Source organism: Carlito syrichta, unplaced genomic scaffold (assembly GCF_000164805.1).
Source record: "Carlito syrichta isolate Samal-C Ts95f unplaced genomic scaffold, Tarsius_syrichta-2.0.1 Scaffold113530, whole genome shotgun sequence".
Lineage (NCBI taxonomy): Eukaryota > Metazoa > Chordata > Mammalia > Primates > Tarsiidae > Carlito > Carlito syrichta.
In genome coordinates, this window is record NW_007057626.1 from 48,972 (window position 1) to 69,876 (window position 20,905).

The window sequence follows — 20,905 nt, forward strand, 5'->3', positions numbered from 1 at the left end:
TCTTGTTATACTAGCTAGCTACATTTCAAGTGTTCAATAACCACATGTGACCAGTGGGCACAATATTACATTATGCCAAAATAGAACATTTCTGTCATCATAGAATGTTCTATTGGGCAACACTGTTTTAAACACCTCAAATAGAATGCTTACAATATGAAAATCCCTGCTAACATAAAGCTTACATTTTAGTGAGAAGAAAGATTATAAACAATGATAATAAATAACTAAATTATGTGGTATGTTAAAAAAGCATCCACAGTCTAGTCCAATTAAAGGTAATAACAGTAGATAGCACTCACTGTATGTTACAACTATTATCCCCCCATTTTGAAGTGGGAAAATTGAGACTTTGAGAGTCCAAGGAATATGCTCAAATTATATAGATGGCAAGCTTGAGAAACTGTAATTCAAACCTGATCAATTTGAATCCAGAACCAACAGTAAACTACCCATGTTGAATATTCTGTTCTTAAATTATAGATCCGTATTATCTTTCCTGCGAGTTTATGTACCAACAGCATCCCATTCAATCCAATTGAACAAATATTTATTGAACATCTACTATATTTATGCCAGTCTCTGGATCTCATGCTCAGAATATGAGAGGACATCTCCCAAAACAGAATTATATTTGTAGTGTGGGTTCCTTGTGGTATGGGTTCTCCTTGGTAGAACCAGTGTTCTAGAAACCCATCGGCATCAGTGTATCAGCTAGCATTGTTGTGAGAAGCTGCACTCGACTTCAGTGAATTTTGTTTGGTCTTGGAGATTCTTTCAAGGCATTTGCCCATTTCATGATGGGTGATTTACAATCACACCTGCTCATACCACGCTGAGTGTTCAGCAGTTTTTGTCCACCTCCCTATTCACCCAATCTCACACCGAACAACTTATTTTTGTTTCCCCAGATGGAAAAAGTCCTCAAAGGGAAACGTTTTGCTGATGTGGAAGAGGTGAAACAGAAAATGGCAGAAGCACTAAAAGGCATTAAAATTGATGAGTTCTAAAATGATTTTGAGTAGTGGAAAAAGTGTGTTGACAAGTATATAGCATCAAACGGATAATACTTGGAAGGTAACTGATGTTTAAATAGGTAAGAATAAATATTCAATTTTTTATAAATAAATTCCGGGTTTTTTGGGTCCCCTCTTGTACAGTAATAAACTGGATGGTCTCTAACCTTAAAGTGGTCTACAATCTGTTGCATAAGGAAAGTCCTCTGACATAGGGAAAAAAAATTTTTTTTAAAGGATGAGGATTGATTTTGAAATTAGTCAGGAGAAGCTGGAATCAGCTTTGCTCTGGTACTTAATTTTCTAAGTGAATATTGGCAAATTTCTTAAACACTCTAAGTTTAGCCTTCTTCATCTAAAAAATGGCAATAATAATATGTACCGCACAGGGCTGTTGTGTGGATGAAAGTAACATAAGTAAAGCACCAAGCACAGTACCTCAGAACTAGTCACTACTTGAGTTTCCCTCTGTTTTTACAGCATATTACAAAAATATGAAAGACAATATGGTATAAGTACTGAAATCAGAGTTCCAGATCAGGGTATATGACCAAAAAGATACAAGTATTTTAGCTAAGTACCAAATATGAGCAAAATCCTATTACTTCTAATGCCATCTGCTAGTGGTTACTGAACACAAGAACTAATGAAGACTAGGCTTATATTTTCTGAACCCCAAACCCCAGAAGTATGTGACCAGACAAAGGTTTTATATTCTGATTTGGGAATTTATTTATGTTAAGGGTCTTATAAAGTTATATAAATCGAAACAAAGTTAGTGTCTATTTAGCAAGTCAACTGCTCTTAGAAAGAGCAAAATGTTGAAATTGGGATGTATCTAAGAAAATACAGATCAACATAATTTTAATAATACTTTCCACTTAATTTTGAGCTCAAAGTTTTGTGATGGTGAGTTTTAGCTCAAGTTAACAAGCTATTTTGCAGATCATTTTATTCATATTGATATTGTTTTAGTGAAAATGAATGGAAGTCAAGGGCTTTGGCTGCAGAGTGTGAGCCTGTGTGTCCAAGCAAGTAGCACTTTGTCAGGGCCAGCACATGACAATCCTAAAACATTTCTTACATGGGTTGAGTTACAGAAGCATTATTTTAAAAAATTCCCACAGTTGTCTAGTCAATGAAAGAGGAGGGTAAATTACTCTTCATATGACACATAACCCATAGATGAACTTTCATTTTTTCCCTAATGAGTTTTAAATTTCTTTTCTTATTTTTTAATGCCTGATGCAAACAGTGATCTCCTTTGATACTGCTCTGGGTGGCCATGACATTTCAGGAAGATAGGGGAAAAAAGCCCTCTGTTATCACTCAGAACAACCAAGGCCTCTAGGCTGTTTAAGGATGTCTTATGATCTCTTTTAGAGACCTAATCAGATGAAGAGCAAAGTCATGGGTTATTCAGTAATCTGCTTGTCCAGAGGTCTGCATAGTAGAGTAAGGCAGATCTCAAGAACAAATATTTTATACTTCAAATATATGACAAAGGGTCATTTTAAGAACATGCTATAAGCAACATATAGACTTATACCTCCATAGGGGTTGAAAAAGGAAAATGTGTGTGTGTGTGTGTGTGTGTGTGTGTGTGTGTGTGTGTGTGTGTGTGTCTGTGTGTGTGTATGTGCATGTGTGTTTGTGAGTTTGTGTATGTCAGATCAGAAACAAGAAGAAGACAGTTTGTTTCTAGAAAGAAAAGACGTTTGTATATATTAGGTCACTGGGCCAGCCCACTTGGAAAGTTTTTATGTTTGGCGTTCCAACAAGGGGTCACATTCAGATCAGAGCATTTCTAACACTCACATTGTTTCCTTCCTTTATCAGCTGACAGCCCTGTTTGCTGTTTCTTATCAAAAGAATGAGAACCATGTGACTTAGTGAGTGCCTACTTATAGGCAAAGTAGAGACCTAGTGAATCTATCATAGGTAAATTTACTTAGAAAAAATGCTTATAATTCAAACACTGCCTTTGGCTTTAGAGCACTCATTCAAACACTTATTTGGAATAGTGAATATGGCCCAAGTTCTATGCTTTGTCCTGTAAATACATAGTTTTTTTTTCCCCTATGAGGAACTTCTAAGGAGCATCATACTAGATAACTACACTAAAAATGATCCAATTTACCACACAGGTCCCCATTTCTCTTAGTTTCTAAACACACAGTTCATAGCAGTGTAGATACAGCTCATAATTCAGCTGTAGCTAGGAGGGATGTTAAATGACAAAACAATGAACCAGATCACAAAAGTATGCAATAGCTGCAGGAGCAACTTGAATAACCTCATGACAAAAGGCGCTGACTTGAAGGGTCAGAAGACATGAGTCTTAATATTAATTGCAGGTTCCCAGAGCAGCCATAGACAAATGTACTATTCTCCCTGAGACTCAGTTTTTTTAATCAAATGAAGCTAGTGTGGCTGATCTCTAAGGCCCTTTCCTGCCCTTCAGCCCTTAGATTAAGTCAAACCCAGGCCTTCTGAACCAACAGCCTGAAATGAGCCCTTTGGTGCCACAGACTCAGCCAAAAATACACAGAGGCATCACAGCCATAGCATGTGCTTAATTACATTTTCACCTCAAGTCATCTTCCAACTTCTTCCTCAGTCCCTCATCCCAAGGGGCTCTAGCATTCAAAGAGGCTCCAGGATCCATCCAACATGTCTGCTTCAGAAGTGGCTCTCTGCTACTATCCCCTTTCTTCGCCCTGCATCCCCTACTATCCCCTTTCTTCGCCCTCCAGCTCTGCCCCTCACTGCTCCTCACAGGCACCCCTAACAGCTGCCTAACTGGACTCGCAGCATCCAAGCTCTCATCACTCCTCATCAAAAATACAAATATAAATGTAAGAACAGGTCATCAGTTGCCATTCTGGCAGCACAAGAAACCACCCGAGGTATTTACAGAATACCTATCCCTGGGCCACACTCCTCAGAGATTCTTCTTGTGTTGGGTTTGTGTAGGGCCCAGGAATCTATATTTTTAAGTATTGCCTAGGTGACATTTAAGTATCCCTAAAAGTAGTGCATAACCTACTCTTTTTTTTTTTTTTACATTTATTATTATAGATATGTGGGGTAAAAGTCAGGATTAGTTACACAAGCAGGCTTTGTGCAGGTGAAGTTTGGACTTCTAACTGACCCTAACTTCCCCGGGTTTAGGACCAGGTACCCTTTGTGATACTGCATGCCTCCTCTCTCTCCCACCCTGGCAGTGTCCATTGACTACCAATCCCTCCCTTATGCTAATGTGATTAATGTTCAGGTGCTACTTATGATTGAGAACATGTGGCATTCAGTTGTTTTTGTGTTAGATCACTAAGTACGAAGGTCTCCAACACCATCCAATTTGCTGCAAATTCCATGATTTTGTTCTTCTTTATGGCTGCATGATACTCCATCACATATATGTACTACATTTTCTTTTCCAGTCCACATTTGATGGGCAGTCAGGTTGGTTCTATGTATGGCCTACTCTTAAAAATCACTATTTCTATTAGAATCCACTTTCAAAAGGTAAAGCCTGCCATTACATTCTGTTGTTCTAGCTATTCAATGACTCTTACACGCCCAAGAAAAACACGGTCATAAATAGGTCACTTAAGGTTGTGTATCTTTTGACTACAACCACTTTCCCAAAGCCTCAATGTTCTCCACTCCATCATCTCAACTCTCACTCTGGTTAATGAAATCCTATGCAACCTTCAATTTTACCCTGAAATCTCACCATATTTGTGCACCTTCCCTGTCCTGACAGTTGAAACTGGTGATTATCTTCTTCATCACACCACAGCATTTCCTTTATCCTACACAGTTAACTTGTATCATGGTGTGTACTCATGCTTCAGTCTCCACCATGACACTGAAAATCCTGGAGAGCAGGTTGATTGTGTTTTTTTGTTTGTGTGTTTGCTTGTTTTGAGTTGGAGTCTCACTCTGTAGCCCAGACTGGAGCGCAGGGGCAACTTACAGCCACTGCAGCCTCGACCTGCTGGGCTCAGGTGATCCTTCCACCTCAGTCTTCCAAATAGCTGGAACTACAGGCATGCACCACCACACCCGACTTATTTTTTTATTTATTGTAGAGATGAGTTCTCACCAAGTTGCTCAGGCTGGTCTTGAACCCCTGAGCTCAGGCCTCCCAGAGTGCTAGGATTACAGCGAACAGCTGATCATGTTTTGATGTTGTAAAACCTGAGGGCTATTTCTTCACCTTTTGGATACAGAAAGGGCTTAAGATGCTATGGTGGAAATAAATTGAAATGAAGGTTCCTTCTTCCTTGAAAAAAAAAATTATCATGTGTTTGTGAATTCATGCTGCATACTGATGCACTTACTCTTACTCAACTCTCATTTTCAGTAAATAATCAGTAATTGTTCATTGGAGGAGAAAATTAACATTATTCCAACAGGGCTATGTGCATACCTGCTGCAACAAGTTTCAGGCTAGAATGTAATGCTTTCATAATCGTTCTCATCTTCTTAAGAAATAATCCCTTAAAATCAACGTACTTCATTGCAAATAATACAAGCTTGGGGGTCATGGTACAATCAATAGATCTAACAGTGCCACAAAATATACTTTGTATTTCTAGGGAGTAATAGTGTAAAAAGCAGGAAATAAATATAAAACCAACAGTAAATACAGACCTTGCACAATGATCTGGAAAAAAATCAAAATAAATAATTATTGTGATGGTCTGAAATAATAATGGCCTAAGCTGGTTTTGAAAGCTCAGGAGAAACACACAAACTGGGATCACAATCAGGCTGACATTCCAGGGAGAGAGGTTACTTACAGTTTCTGAGAGTTCATCTGACATTCTGGCAGTGGTTCTGAAACTCTTTCATCTTTTATCTTCACTTGTTTGCCTCACCAAACCAGTAGGGCAGAAACATGTCAATTAGTCACCATTTTTCCAAGTTACCTAGGTGTATATCCTAGAACTCATCTCGTGCAATATTATCCTACAAAATTACAATGTGCCCCATCGCCAACACCATTTCTGCAGCCCCTGTGACAAGCACTGCTTACTCTGTACATAATGAGTGTTCAATAAGGTCTCCATGCTGAGTGAGGACTTTAATTCCTTACCCCTCTTTAAGTAGACACTTGCAGGCTTACTATGTTTTTAATATACACAATGGAATATTATGCAGCCATAAAGAAAGACAAACATATGGACTTCCCAGCAACTAGGATGGATTTGGAGTCAATCATACTCAGTGATCTATCACAGAAACAAAGAACAGAGTACCATATATTCTCACTCATAAGTGGACCTTGAACGATTATAATACTAAAAGAAAGGAATTGACAGTAGTGGAAAACTGTCAGGGGAGGGGGGTGGGATTGGTAGCTGAGGAAACTGATAAGGGAGAGAGGGGCATACCTCATCAACAAGGGTACCCGCATAGTCAATGTTTGTATACATAACCCTGAATTGTACCCCACACCTTTATAATTTTTAAAAAATAGTTTTCTGCTATGTCTGTTGTATTCATCCCTTTCTTTCCATGCCTACTGAAATCACTCTAGTTAGGATAGTTCACTTCATCTCATATCATTCATTTAACAAAAAGTTTTTAATGCTTATAATTTTCCAGGAACAGTCCTAGCAACTAGAAAAAAAATCCTTGCCTTCAGGATGACTACGTTCTAGTGAAAAAAGATGAACAGTAAACAAAACAGTACAATATAATAATACTATATTGTCTGGTGAAAAGTGTTATAGAGACAAATAATGCAGGTTAGAAGAAAAGAGGCAGTGGCAGAGTTAAACATGTTGAATGGTAAAGGCCTCACTGAGAAGACACCATTTGAGTAAGGACCAAAAAGAGGTAAAGAAGTTCCATAGTTATTTTGGAGAAGGGGGTTTTAGACAAAGGGAAGAGCAAGTGCAAAGATCCTGGGGCACAAATGTGTCTCATAAGTGTTCAGAGAACAGCAAGGAGATGAGAATGGTTGGAGACAACTGAGCAAGGGTCCAGAAATGTGAGATGAAGCAGGGAGATCACAGGGTCCAGACTGTGGAAAGTTTCAAGCCATTATACGGATGTTGACTCTAATTCAGAGTGAGAGAGAAAAGCACTGAAGGATTGTGAGCAGATAAGAAACATAAACTGACAGGAGTAAATGGTTAACTATGGCTGCTGCATTGAGAAATAGCTTATGGGAGTCAAGGTGGGAAGTGGGGAGACTCATTAGGAAGTAATTGCAACAATCCAGACAAGAGATAATGATCTGGATCAAAGCAGTCATGATGAAGATAGTAAAGATTGGTTGCATTTGGTATATATTGGAAATAGAGATAATAGATAGGATTCTGAGTATGAGCTGATTCAAACATGACTCCTGAAGAAGAGAAAATATGAAGTTACCATTAGTGGAGGTGAAGAAGACTTCGAGAGGCACAGGTTTGCTGGATTCAGACTTGTTAAGTTTGAGATATCTGTCAGGCATATATGTTGAATAGGCAGTGAGAAACATGATTCTGAAGTTCCAGCGGGATGTCAGTGCTGGAGATTTAGCTTGTTCTTTAATTGTCATACCCTTCTCCACAGTCTTCTTCTATAGCCGAATCACCTTCCTAAGAAAATATGTCGGGATTCACTATCGCCTATAAAAGACACCACAAACTAGAGTTTGGGCTGCTAACATCCTGTGATCCATATGGGATTTAAAACAATTTAAACTATTCCCCAAGAGTTATAAGTTGGAAGATGTCTCATAAGTAGACAGAAATTGGGATACCTCGAACATTCAGAACATTTAGAAATAGAGGGTCTCCACATTATATAAATAATGGTCAGGAGTTCATTCATGTGGTCTGACTAAAACCAAATTTCTGACATGCTGTTCCTTTCACATCATCATGTGCCAAAAAACGTTGCTTTAAATTTAATTGTATATATTTTAGCAATTTTATAAAAATAATCCTAACAAAATATTTAAAATTCAGTGAAATATATATAATTTTACTTTTAAAGAAATTGTTGATATTGATCCATTTTTTTCTTATTGTACAGAGTTGGCTAACAATTACCTGGGATCCTGTTTGCTTCTTTGCATCAAAATACTCTAACATGACCGGGCATAGTGGCTCAGCCTGTAATCCAGCACTTTGGGAGGCAGAAGCGAGAGGATTGTCTGATCCCAGGAGTTCAAGACCAGCCTGGGCAACTTGGGAGACCTCGTCTCTACAATAAATCACAAAAACTAGCTGGGCATGGTGCTGTGCATCTGTAGTTCCAGCTACTTGGAAGGCTGAGACAGAAGGATCACGTTAAGCTCAGCTGGTCGAGGCTGTGGTGGCCGTGAGTGTGCCACCGCACTGCAGCCTGGGCCGCAAGAATGAGACTCTAACTCAAAAAACAAACAAATAAAAAAATACTCTAACACACTTCTGCTTGTTCCAGTACATGCATAGAGCTGTCCATGGAACTTATGGGAGAAAATAGGAGTCAAAGTTGTTGGGGAGTTTTGTTCCCATTTTTCACAGAAACAAGGAGCGGTAGTTTGGATGGTTCAGAATTGGGAACAGATTTTTCAGAGAGACTCTTAAAAAATAAGTAAGTATTTTCCAGGTGGGGAAAAAAAAAGTTCAGTTAATTTACCCTCTGGCCTCCTGTGGAATTTTTGAGGTTGCACACCTTGATCTATGAGTTAAAGGCTAATCCTCACACTAAGATTAAGATCCTGCCCAGAACTACACCTTGCCAGGCTCTGTTAAATTCTGCTTCTTACTTTCACTCACTCTCACTCCATGGCAACTCCACTCCCACTGAAACATATCCTCTCCCTTATCCTTCACCTAACTAAGTCCTACCAATTCTTCAAGGTTGCAGCCAAACCCAATCTTGGAGAATTTACAACTGCTTAGCCTTACACTCATACACACTGCCCTCCTCCCTATACCTACAGCACTGACTTTATCACTCACGTGGTCATTCAATCAGGGTCAGGCTCGTACTATTTTTTTATCTGTAGCCTGTGTCCCCAGTTACACTGTAGATTCCTTGAGTCCTCTGTTGAATTACTCAATTATTGTGTCCTATGTGTCCCACAGTAGACGTACTCTGAGATACTTTTAGTCTAGGCTCATGGTGGTCCCGAATACAATGGTACTGGTAATACAAGTACTCTTACAAAATACAGTAATGATTAGCATTGATTTCTTATTTCCAAGAGGGAACCACATCAGAGAAAGGAGTACATTGAATAAAACAAGACCTTTGATCCATTTACTTTCCATGCCCATGGAACTCCTGCTCATTCTTAAGATCCACTCTGAAAAATATGTGTCCACAATTCAGAACCCAAGCTCTTTTCACAATTTCTTTAGTTCCCCCATAAACAATAGTTCTCCTTTCATTTTACTGCTGGTTGTCCTTTCTTACAGGCAACTTTTTGCCTCTATTAAACAGGAAGATAAAGCTAGATAAAATATATTGAATTAAGCAAAGTGAATAAGAGAATAAGATGGCATAAGAAGTAAATACTACTTTTTTTAAGTGTTCATAACTAATAGCTTTATAGAAGGAAAGGTGGATAGACTATAGCAATCTACTTTTAAAATAAATTTCAAAAATATTCTCAATAAATTCTGAATTCATATTTAAGGCAGTTCATATATCATATGTGTATGTGAAAATGAGTGTTACTACAGTAGATCAAGATTTTTTTTGTCAGAACATTTTTAGACTGGAGTCTAGTACTACCAGCTTAAGTGAAGCAACTCATTTGGATGGAGAAGAAAGATCATGTAGCAATGTAAGGCTCAACAGTGGATGAAGGTGGGGAATAAAATCAAGTCACAGATGTGAAGTTGGCATGAAACAAGATAGAAGGATCAGCATCTCATGATTGTAATTAAATAAATAAACAACTTAAAAATATATCCACTGAATTGCAAGCTCAAATGTATTAAATTTAAAAAATATTTGAATTACTTAACATTTTAGATAATACCTCTAAGTAGCCATTAGACACTTTTGTAAATAACTCACAAAAGATCTTGGATTCTAAACATTTCACTCTTAAAGAATTTCCAGATTCTTCTAGAGCTATATAACTTTCAAAATGAGTGCCACAGTGAACTCAGAGGTGCAACAGGATATTTTAAAATTTCAAGGCAAACACAGTGGTACTAAGATCAATCAGACACCTCAGGAACTACCAGCCTGAGGTAATTCACAGTTTTAATACTACATACTTTTTGATACCATCACACCTTTTAGAAACTGGGGTTTTGCAAGTTTCTGTAACAGCAAGCAAGTTACATGAACATCAGTGTAATTCAGGACATGAGAATGGTGGTGTCCACTCTGACTCAAAGGTTTGAGAGTCTGTTCCAAGGCCAAAGGTACCTACATGCCTATACCAAACTGTAGTTACTGAAAATGAAACAAAAATAATTTTCTTCTAATTTCTGGTTTTTTTTTTTCTTATGGCAATTAAGTTGTTAGGACATAATACTTATTAAGTTTTTCGGTGCTAACTTTATAGTGAACAGTATTGTTCATTATTTATTTTTTGGTCTAAAGGCACAATGAGAAAACTACTTTAATGCTAAGGGTGTGGATGTAGCAAACTGAGGAAGTTTTAGAAATTGTGCTATAGCCTCTACAGTCTATTCTATGGTTTTCTTTAAAACACACACACACAGAAATACACACACACCATAACACATGCACACCAATCCCTCTACTATTGTATAAATATTTATTTTTATTCTTATACCAACAAATTCAATAGTATTCTTAGCTTTAAATCTTAAATTGGAGACTTGTGTCCCTCAGGCATAGTGGTTTTTTTCTTCCTAAAAGTAACATATAAAGATGGTTGTTAGTAAGTCAATCAACCATAGGATGTTAGCAATAATGTGTCCAAATAATTCAGCTCATGCAATTCTTAGATCTATACAAAAGTGCAATGATTAAAAAATTAATAAATTACTCTCCTAAAATACATAGCATGCATCTTCTAAATACAAGTTAAATAATTCATGAGCTGCGAAAACCACTGCATTTTTTGTCGTGCATTAGGAAATAACAGAATGGTAGAAAAAAGAATCTGTAGCTAGATAAATCCCAGTGAATGTCCCACCACTACCCCTTACTATCTGTAAGGCTTTTTAAAAATGTTATGTGTTTGTTTGCTTGTTTATCTGTTTTCTAACCTGGCTAAGTATCTCTCATCTCTACAATGGGGTTAAGAACAGTGCCTACCAGATAAGTTCATTGTGTGCAGTAAATGAAATAATGCATATAAATACATAGCACTATGCCTGACACTCAATAATAGTAGCATGTTATACTATAGGGAAAACATTCATCCCATCAAATATCTTAAATCACAAATTTAAACCAATATTTAAGACTTTATCTTACAAGACATTAAAATGTGTTTGATTCCTTACATTATGAATATTTGCTGTGCCTGCATTACACTGAGGAGGTACACACAAGAAGCTACCTACATTTCCATCACTCTTCTTGAGAGAGAAATCTTATGCCAGGCTGATAAACTAATTAAAAATTAAATCCAAGCGGGGCTCGGTGGCTCAGCCTGTAATCCCGCGCCTTTGGGAGGCTGAGGTGAGTGGATTGCCTGAACCCGTGGGTTCGAGACCCACCTGGGCAGTGAGACCTCATCTCTACAATAAATCAAAAAAAAAAAAATCAGCTGGGCATGGTAGCACATGCCTGTAATTCCGGCTACTCGGAAGGCTGAGGCGGAAGGATCACCGGAGCCCAGCAGGTCGAGTCTGTGGTGGCCGGGAGTGGCCACTGCACTCCAGTCTGGGCAACAGAGTGAGAATCCAACTCAAAAAAAAAAAATTAAATCCAAATTTAAATGATGAAGAACAAAGTTTAAATGATACATCAGAATAACACAAACTACAAAAAGTAGAGACTTGGAGCAAAAAGTAAAAAGACATTTGCAAATATTGACCATCTTTTCTTAAGTTCTCTGTCTTTGGCTTCCAAAATCCTGCCATTACTTGGCTCTCCTCCTTCTTGCCATTTTCTCTTTCTCTACTTCTTTGCTGACTCTACATGTCATTAAATTATGCCACAAACAATTCTGTAGGGTCTACTAACAATCATGAAGGGTATCTGCACAGGTACACAAGAACTCTAATGCAAAGCTCAGTGGAGAAAGTGCCTCAAAGGAGGAAAAGGAGCTGCATGGGACTCTGGGGAGAAAGAAGTCACTACTGACAGCTGAGAATCAGAGACACCTCTGCAGAGGAGCTGCCCTTAGAGCTGCCCTCTAAGCTCCTGTCTTAGATGTCAGGTAGGACTTGGATATTTGGAGCTAAAGGGAAGGGTACATGAACCAGTAGGAAGAGCAGAAGCAAAGACAGGAGGCCATATGCATGGGACTAAATAAGAAATGGCAAGAAGTTCAAATTAAAGCCTCATAATGAAGGCTGGGAGAAGTGAAATTAGAAATGTTATTGAATCCAAATGGTGGATGATTTTGGGTGCCCCTAGTGCTACACCATCATCCCCTCTGCTTCACAGCATGAACTTCCACAGGGCTAGGTGCCTACCCAATTCAATTATCTTTATAACTCAGTGCAATGGTAGTACCAAACACTAGGTGGTAAAACACTAGGTGGTAAAACACTAGGTGGTAAAAAATAAACTTTTAATTCTTCAAACCTCATCTGTAATAGGCCATGAAATCCTGTGTTCAACCATTAACAAGTTCTGTGGGCCTAAGAAACTAGTGCCACCTCCCTTCCCAACCAAACTTCCTCATCTGAAAAATGACTGGTGTGGTTCTGAGGGGTATTCAAAGTTTCAACTCTGCAGAATTACCTTTCAAGAAGTTTTTACTTTATGTAATGTACCCAACAATCATAAAGAAGATATAGTTTTTCCTTCTATCCTCCAGAATGAAATTTCACTCCAAATTATGGAGACTGTTAAATGAAAATGCACAGCTTTTGAGGGTGATATTTAAGGCCACACTCCAGTTTTTATGGCTGAAAAAGAAATAGAATATCTCCTTAAGAAAGTGGTTATTATTTTTCTCAATTCTACAATGTATGCATTTTATATGTTAACGTCTATGAAATTATGAAGTATTTCAATCATGAGCACAATTGAATTAATACATTTATTTCTATTTTGTTGAAGAAATGTTTAGATCAATGAGATGCCCTAGAATTAAGGCAGTGATTTAATAGTTGACTGAAAAACGTCTTACTGAGCACCTACTACGTGTTGAGTACTATGTTAGGACCTAGGGATACAGTTCAGAGAAAAAAGACATTCCAACGCAGTAGTAGAGGATTTCTAACCTGGGGAAGTATAGAATATTATGTGAGCAGAGAAAGTATCTCCTCCAGTCACATGGTGTCAATGACATTTTTCTGGAGGAGGTGACATGGAGTCACAAAGGACCTGAAGGAGTTATCTAAGTAAAGAGGAGGAAACTGCATTTGGTCAGAGGCAATTGTGTAAGTTATTGCATAAAGGAAAAGGTAGGTAAGTCGAGGTCACTGTGAGATACCTGGAATATAAGAATCCGGTGTGAGAGATGAGAATGAAATGAGTGACAGAGGCCTAATTACAGACAACCTTCACTTTCATGTTAACAATTTAACTTTGATTCTGAAAGCGACGCAGATCCCACCAAAGGATGCCAAACTGGAGACTATCCAATTGGACAACAGCATCGTGCTGAGGAGTAGCACCACTGTGGAGTACAAACTGATGGGCTGGAGGAGGGGTGACCATGAGGAAGCTGCCGCAGTAGTTCTGATGAGTTGTGAAGAAGACAAGGCTATTGAACAGAGAAATGAGATAGCCATTTAACAAGGTAGAAAAGACAAGATTCAATTAGTACCTGAGAATGGCAAACTAAAGGCAAGGTGAATAGTGGAAGTTAAAACCCGAGTTATTGTCAAAGAGTAATTTAAGATCATGTAACTTCTTAAATAAATTACCAAGCAGCTGAAAAAATAAATAAAGCTTAATAATTTGGAACCCCAGGATAGAGCTCAGATTTGATCTTGCCAAGCTAAAGGAGACCACTCTAGTTCACCAACTAGAAGATGAGGATCTTTCCTTGCTAGACTAAACCCATTCCCAGCCCCAGGAGCAACAGGGCCACCATAGACCTCTGGGAGTGTCCATTCCAGAATCAAAGAAGTGAAATGAATAAAAAGGGTTCTCAATAGTTTGAATGCTTTGAGGGGTTCTTTGATGTGAATTATCAAAAGAGAAAGAGAAAGGCTTCTAAGTGTAAGTCAATACGTCTAGTCTCAAAAATTTATCAGGTGAGTAACAATGCTAGTATGAACTCCAAAGGCTGCTTAACACCAAACCACTTCTACTGAGCAACAATTACATACCAGGTGCCATGTTTTACCTATGTTTGTGCCAGCTTCCTCACCTATAAAACGACATAAGAAGATCTATTTGCCAGAATTATTGTGGTGTTTAACTGGCAAATACTGCTTTGATAAATTGATCAATATAAGGAATTTTCACCACCGCTACTCTGCCATTTAGCATTTCCCACTCACCACCCTCCGTCATGTGTCTTCTCATCTCCAAGATATGGCTAGGGTAAGTCCCCTTGTTGACTTTCTTTTAGCACTTCTAAAACTTGTCCTTCAGAGCACTTAACAAAACAGTGATCAAATCATTATCTCTATCATTATTTTGAAATATCTTTATGCCTCATCAGATTCTAAGAGTCCATTAAAGCAAAGATAAATCCATTTCAATCACTCTGAAATCTTTCTGCTTATCAAGCAAATGAACAAAATCCCACAGGCAAGACCTTACACCTCGCAAATCTTCACATTTTAAAACTTTTAAAATAAAATGCAATAAGATAAAACAAAAAAAAAATTAAGGAGTACTTTAACCCTTAATGAGAATTTCTGTGCTCCTCACAATTCCGCAATAAGACAAATACCCTGCATTTTCTTTTGACCTCACCAGGCCTCAGGACTCCAGGTACTTTTTTTTTTTGTTGTTGAGTTGGAGTCTCACTCTGTCGCCCAGACTGGAGTGCAGTGGCCGCTTCCGGCCACCGCAGCCTCGACCTGCTGGGCTCTGGCGATCCTTCCACCTCAGCCTTCCAAGTAGCCGGAATTACAGGCATGTGCCACCACGCCCGGCTGATTTTTTTATTTATTGTAGAGATGAGGTCTCGCTGTCCAGGCGGGTCTCGACCCCGCGGGCTCAGGCAATCCACTCACCTCAGCCTCCCAAAGGCGCGGGATTACAGGCTGAGCCACCGAGCCCGGCTCCAGGTACTTCTTAAAGGACTCCACGAGCTCCTCCCCCAATTGCTCTATGACTTTGATCCTTCTTCTTTGTAGTCATCATGTCCTTATCCCCATTGTCCTCATTGTTCTCGTCACAGTATATATAATCTATAGACATTGGGAGGCTGTTAAAGTGATGTTCTGCAAAGGTACACTTGACTGTGGTACACTGAGAACTGGAGGAAGAAGGATCTAAAGTTAATTAAGAGGTTATGACAGCAGAATACGTATGGTAAAAAAGTGTTGTCTGTAGCCTACAGAAGTGGAAGGAGAGGCATACTCACCAACTGACTTGGAGATGAAAAACCTGCAAGGGTCGAAGAAGGAGAAAAGAGGGCAGTGGTTTCTAAAATAAGTAACTAGGAGAAAGGTAGTATAGTTAACAGAAACTAGGAAGTCCAATGAGTGAAGAAAGATGCCTAGTTTCGGTTTACAAATAGCATCATTTACTACGTATCATCAAGTGGGGCAATTGTGTATGTATTCTATTTGTATTCATATCTTGTTGTCAATGTTTTTCTTTTGTATTTTCCAGTTTTTTACATTGAGCATATTGCATTAATTTAAAAAATATATATTTTTTGATGCAAACTTTGTTATGGACATGTTGCTTTTGCTGTACATGTGAGATATCACAAAGGAGATGTCCAGCAGGAAGATGGAACTTAAGTCTGCAGTTCATGAGAAGTCAAGGTTATAGGCACCGTTTTGGAGTCAACTCACAGAGTTTAAAGCCCTGGGGATGCATGAAATCTTCACAAGAAGGAGACAGAATTAAAGAGGGCAGAGGATAGAATTTTGTCTCAAGTTGTGCATCCTTGAAATCACTCATGGTGAACAACAGTTGCTAGCTAAGAGCATGAGGAATATCACTCTGGCTCAAAGGCTTTGTCCAGCTCTCACAATTAGTCTCAAGGAGTAGAAGTATGCATTGTGAATAAGATCTCCTCTGCACCACAAGGGTATTTTAAAGTGAACTTTATCAATACTCTTTACTTTCTGTTACAGTGAATTGCCTTCATGTCCTCATGCCCACTAAACTGAGGTCAAGAATCAAGTCTTATTCTTCATCCTTCTTTGTTTTCCCTCACCTAGCACAGTGTCTATCACCTACCAGGCACTATATCACTGTATATACATATATATTTGCTGAAGAACCAATCACATATAGAGCTACTACTTCCAGTCCCCTCCCTTTCTCAAAGACTTAGATTTCCTTGGTCAAGTTGTTCTTTGTTTTCCTGTCAGAACTAGTTGTCTAAAATTAAAATGGTGAGATATGTCCTACATGCCTATATCCACACATCTGTGACAAACGCAGACTCTAACAACTGTCCCACAATATTCCCTTATGTGCTTTCTTCACACATCCTTCACCCTACATTGAAAGTTCACCATTTTTGCTCCATGTCCACATTATTTACCTGCAGGTATATAGCATGTTATTTCTCATGACATTTAGAAAATCTATTCTTAGCCAGGCTAGAAATAAGGCAAATTGCCCAGCAGAGCACGGCCCAGACTTGATATACACTTTTTTTTCTTTTGCTTTGTTCTGTTTTTGTTTTTGCTTGACACACTGGTTGCCAAATTCAGCTCTTTTTACATTCTTAGATCTATTACCTTGAAATTTAAGACTCTTATTACAAGATTCCTGAGAGAATAACACTCTTTTAGAAATAGATATTGAAGAGGTGATCAAGTCCAAATCCTTTCTTCAGTTGAATTTCACAACCTGAAAACATTTTACAAACTCCAAAACAACATACCACTGTGACCCAAATAAGTGTCATGGCCCCCGATGTGGAGAGTCAGCTAGCCCAAAGACTCCTGACTCTGGACCTGGGCTGCCTTCACCCTTCATTCTGTCTATGAATTAGTTAATGTATTACTGTGCTTTCCTGGCAAGTGGTTTAAGTGAGTAAAGTTAGTATAGAAGTACACTGCATGGAAATATTTTTCTTATAAGTTGGATCTTATTTTAAGTATTTAACATCATTTGGTACTTAGTAGGATTCTGCAGTAAAACTTTCACATGATGATGAAGCACTTTCTAAATTGTTGGCCAATTCAATTTATTTTCTACTGTATTTGTTAAATCTAGAGTTGGGTTTTCTCATGACCAACAGACTTAGTAATCTTTCTCATATATATGTTGAAGTTAAACAGAACTACTGTTCCTGTTCTTCTCTGTCACTTATAGCCTTAAAAAAGTCTTTTATCGCTCTGATTTTTTATTTTTTTCTAATAAAAAGTGGGTTTAGCACCATCTTCTCAGTTCACACCCTCAGCAATGCTGTGACAATCAAGCAGGAAAATGCATGAGTGTGAATAAAGTTTGTAATAATAACAATTACAACAACAAGAATAATAGCTAAAATTTATTCAGTATTTATTATGTGCCAGGCACAGCTTTGCATGAATTAACTCATTTAATCTTATAACAATTCTAAGTTGCATAGAGACTAAGTAACCAAGGCACAGAGGCTAAGTAACTTGCACAAATCACAAAGCTAGTAAGTAAAGAAGTTAAAGTAAATGATTATGTGCTCCTTATACTCTGGGTACAGTGATAATATAACATTTTACTAATAGAGGCTGCAAGTGATATCATAGGGAAATAAGATAATCACCATTTTATAGATTGGATAACTAAGATCCAACAGGGTTTTATGGCTTGCCCAATATCCAGTATTATATTATAATTAATTTCGACTATGCCTAGCTCTCTATTTTTAAGTTGAAGGAAGCAGAGTAAAGCTGCTAAAAAAAAAACCTAGGGCTCGATTTAATGAGCAACCAGTTATTTTACTGAGAAAGTAAAGATTAAATATGCTTAGACATAAGAATGAAGACTTAAGAAATATTACCTACTATCACTATAATTGTCCAAATTCCCGTAGATGAATCCTAAAGCACATGACAAGTTCTAGACAAAACTGTACAATTCTCTTTAAAAATGTGAATAGAGCAATTATATTGCCTGGATTTGAAAATAGAAAGAAAAGCCTCAAATTTGAACATTTTGTGTTCTTTTTTCCTAATTAATATACAAAAATTCCTACACATTCTCATCATAACCAAGAATCAAATTTTCAGAAATAGATTTTCATTCATCTTCCTCCACTGAATGCACTGTGGTTCTGACTAATATCCAAAAACTAGTTAGAAATAGGAAGGAAAACGAAGGACAACCCACCTACTAGTGACACAATGCCTTTAAAGGGGAAGCAGGCGCACATCCTTGCAGGCCAACTGTGTGCCAGACACTAGCTGCTTGGTGCAAAGGCATAGCTTGATCCAGAGTCACAGAGAATCAGGTCAAATCTGGCTCTTCCACTATTAGCTGGGTGGCCTTAGGCAGAGTTACTTAATTCCTGCGACTCTCTCAAAAGCTTCTGAACACAGGTGACCCAGCTGCTGGTCCAGAGTGATCCCCAGTGGGGATCCAGAGCAACTGCTATCCCTTATGGGTTTTGTCAGGTTCATCACCTTGTTTTACGACCTACCTCACAAGCCCCTAAAGATACTTTATGAAGTTTTTCAGCATTAGATTGGCCAATTTACATGGTTATGAGAGATATATAATGAGAATTGTTTTTAGACAAATAGGGCCCTACTTGCCACTGAATCAAATGAATATTGAGAGTCTATCCTGAGAAAATTTCCTCAATAGCAGGCATATCTGATATCCTAACAGGACAAGGCAGACCTTCTCTGTCTCAGTGATATCCCTGAGCTGGGCATTCGAGACTGAATTTCATGTGAGCTCATAACCCACAAGGCTTCCTATGCCGCTTGAAACACATATGCTCCAATCATCCTTTCCCACAGTGACCTCATTTCTGCCCAACTTGCTGTGCCAGCTTCCCAACCTCTAACTCGGCTCACAGAGCCTTCAGGCTTGATGCAGCCAAAGACAGGTTAACACTGAACATGAGGTCTCTGGGAAAGAGAAACTTCCCTACTGAGATGCTGATCAGAATACCAAGGTATCTCTAGAACTGACTTCCCAAGATCCTTCTGATTTCCTATTGACACAGACTTCCGTGATTGTAGCCTCTGTGGCAACCTCAGTTCAGAAACATGGCTCAGGAAGCATTTTCAAGCTTGGGAGGTAAATCACTTCATAAATTCAGTATGTTGTAAAATGAGTAAAGCTGGAAATGGTGATGGGTATTTGAGGAAAAAATACATGTGTAATATAGAATTTATAATTTATTAGGACTTAACCAGCACTTGTAAACCATTCTTGCCTAGCGTTTATACAGACTCAAAAAAACTGGTAGCTATTGTAGTAACAATCCTTGTAGATCTTCTAGACAGCAGGCACTATAACCGTTAGCTAGTTTGGTTACTCATTTCTCATTTAAAGGGAGAAAGCATTCTCCCCATTTACAGATAAGAAAACGAAAACAAGAAGGATAGAAGAGTTACCTAAGATCACCTACTACATATGAAACAAAATAGGAATTCAGACAGAGGCAGTTAAATTCCAAAATAGGGATGCAGCAGAGAAAATTAAATTCCAGAATCAAACCGAAGCAGTTAAACTCCTTAATTTGGGCAGTTACTCACTATACCCTTCTAACTTCTCTGTTTAGGTGATAAAATTGAGACCCACAGACATATGACATGCTTGATGTCACACTGTTACTTAGATTGGACACAAATGTCCAAATTACAGCTACATTCCCTTTTAAATAGTGAGTTATTTCTAAAACTGAGTCCTGGAGACATATGCAGCCAGAAGAGGTTTTTTTTTTTTTTAGATGAAAAGTCCAATAGACAGTGGGTGATAATATCTTCCAGTCTCTGATAACCTCTGAGCTACTAGAGCTGCTAAAGATGAATCCCAATGCAACAATCTGTCCATGTGCCAAGAACTTTATCATAAGACCTGGCAGTTCATGATTAAAGAGACACTGAAGTCCCCAGATCAGAAATGACCTTTCAAAAACGTTCCACATTTGTTCTGACTTCATGTCATGATAAAGTGTTTCCAATCAAATGCTCCAGTTGAAACGAATCCATTTTCTGGAAAAGTGGCCAGTTTGGGTGCAGCATTTCTAAGTACATTCCTGGTACTACAGACCATGAGAAAGTCAGAAATGAAGTGAGACTGTTGAGAGTGGCTCATAGAGAATCACAGAAGACCTTAAAACTCTTGAGCAGGAAGGTTCCTAAGCCTTGTCCAACCCCTTTCCACTCAACAGGAAAAAGAAGTCCACTGACCTGAATGGACTTGTCCAAAGCCACTGAGCAGGTGAGTTAGTGCAGCCAAAATCTGTAATGAGGGGTTAGACGTGCCTAGGTTGGAAGACTTAATTCAAGATTCACGCTTAGAGTAGACACTTTGCACCCTCACTTTTGCCCGGGCCTAACTTCAGGTACAAATCTTTAGAATCAAATTCTGATTTCAAACATTGTAAAAACAAAACAAAACAAAAAAGCTTCTTTGGGAGGGGGGGTTGGAGTTTCACTCTGTCGCCCAGACTGGAGTGCAGTGGCTGCTCCCGGCCACCGCACCCTCAACCTGCTGGGCTCCGGCGATCCTTCCGCCTCAGCCTTCCGAGT

General features: G+C 38.5%; 1 protein-coding gene across 1 annotated transcript in view; it reads right to left on the reverse strand.

Annotated features, from left to right (window-relative positions):
- Positions 1-20,905, reverse strand: part of RAB38 (RAB38, member RAS oncogene family) — a 65,416-nt gene that overhangs the window by 43,313 nt on the left and 1,198 nt on the right. The window lies entirely within an intron of this gene.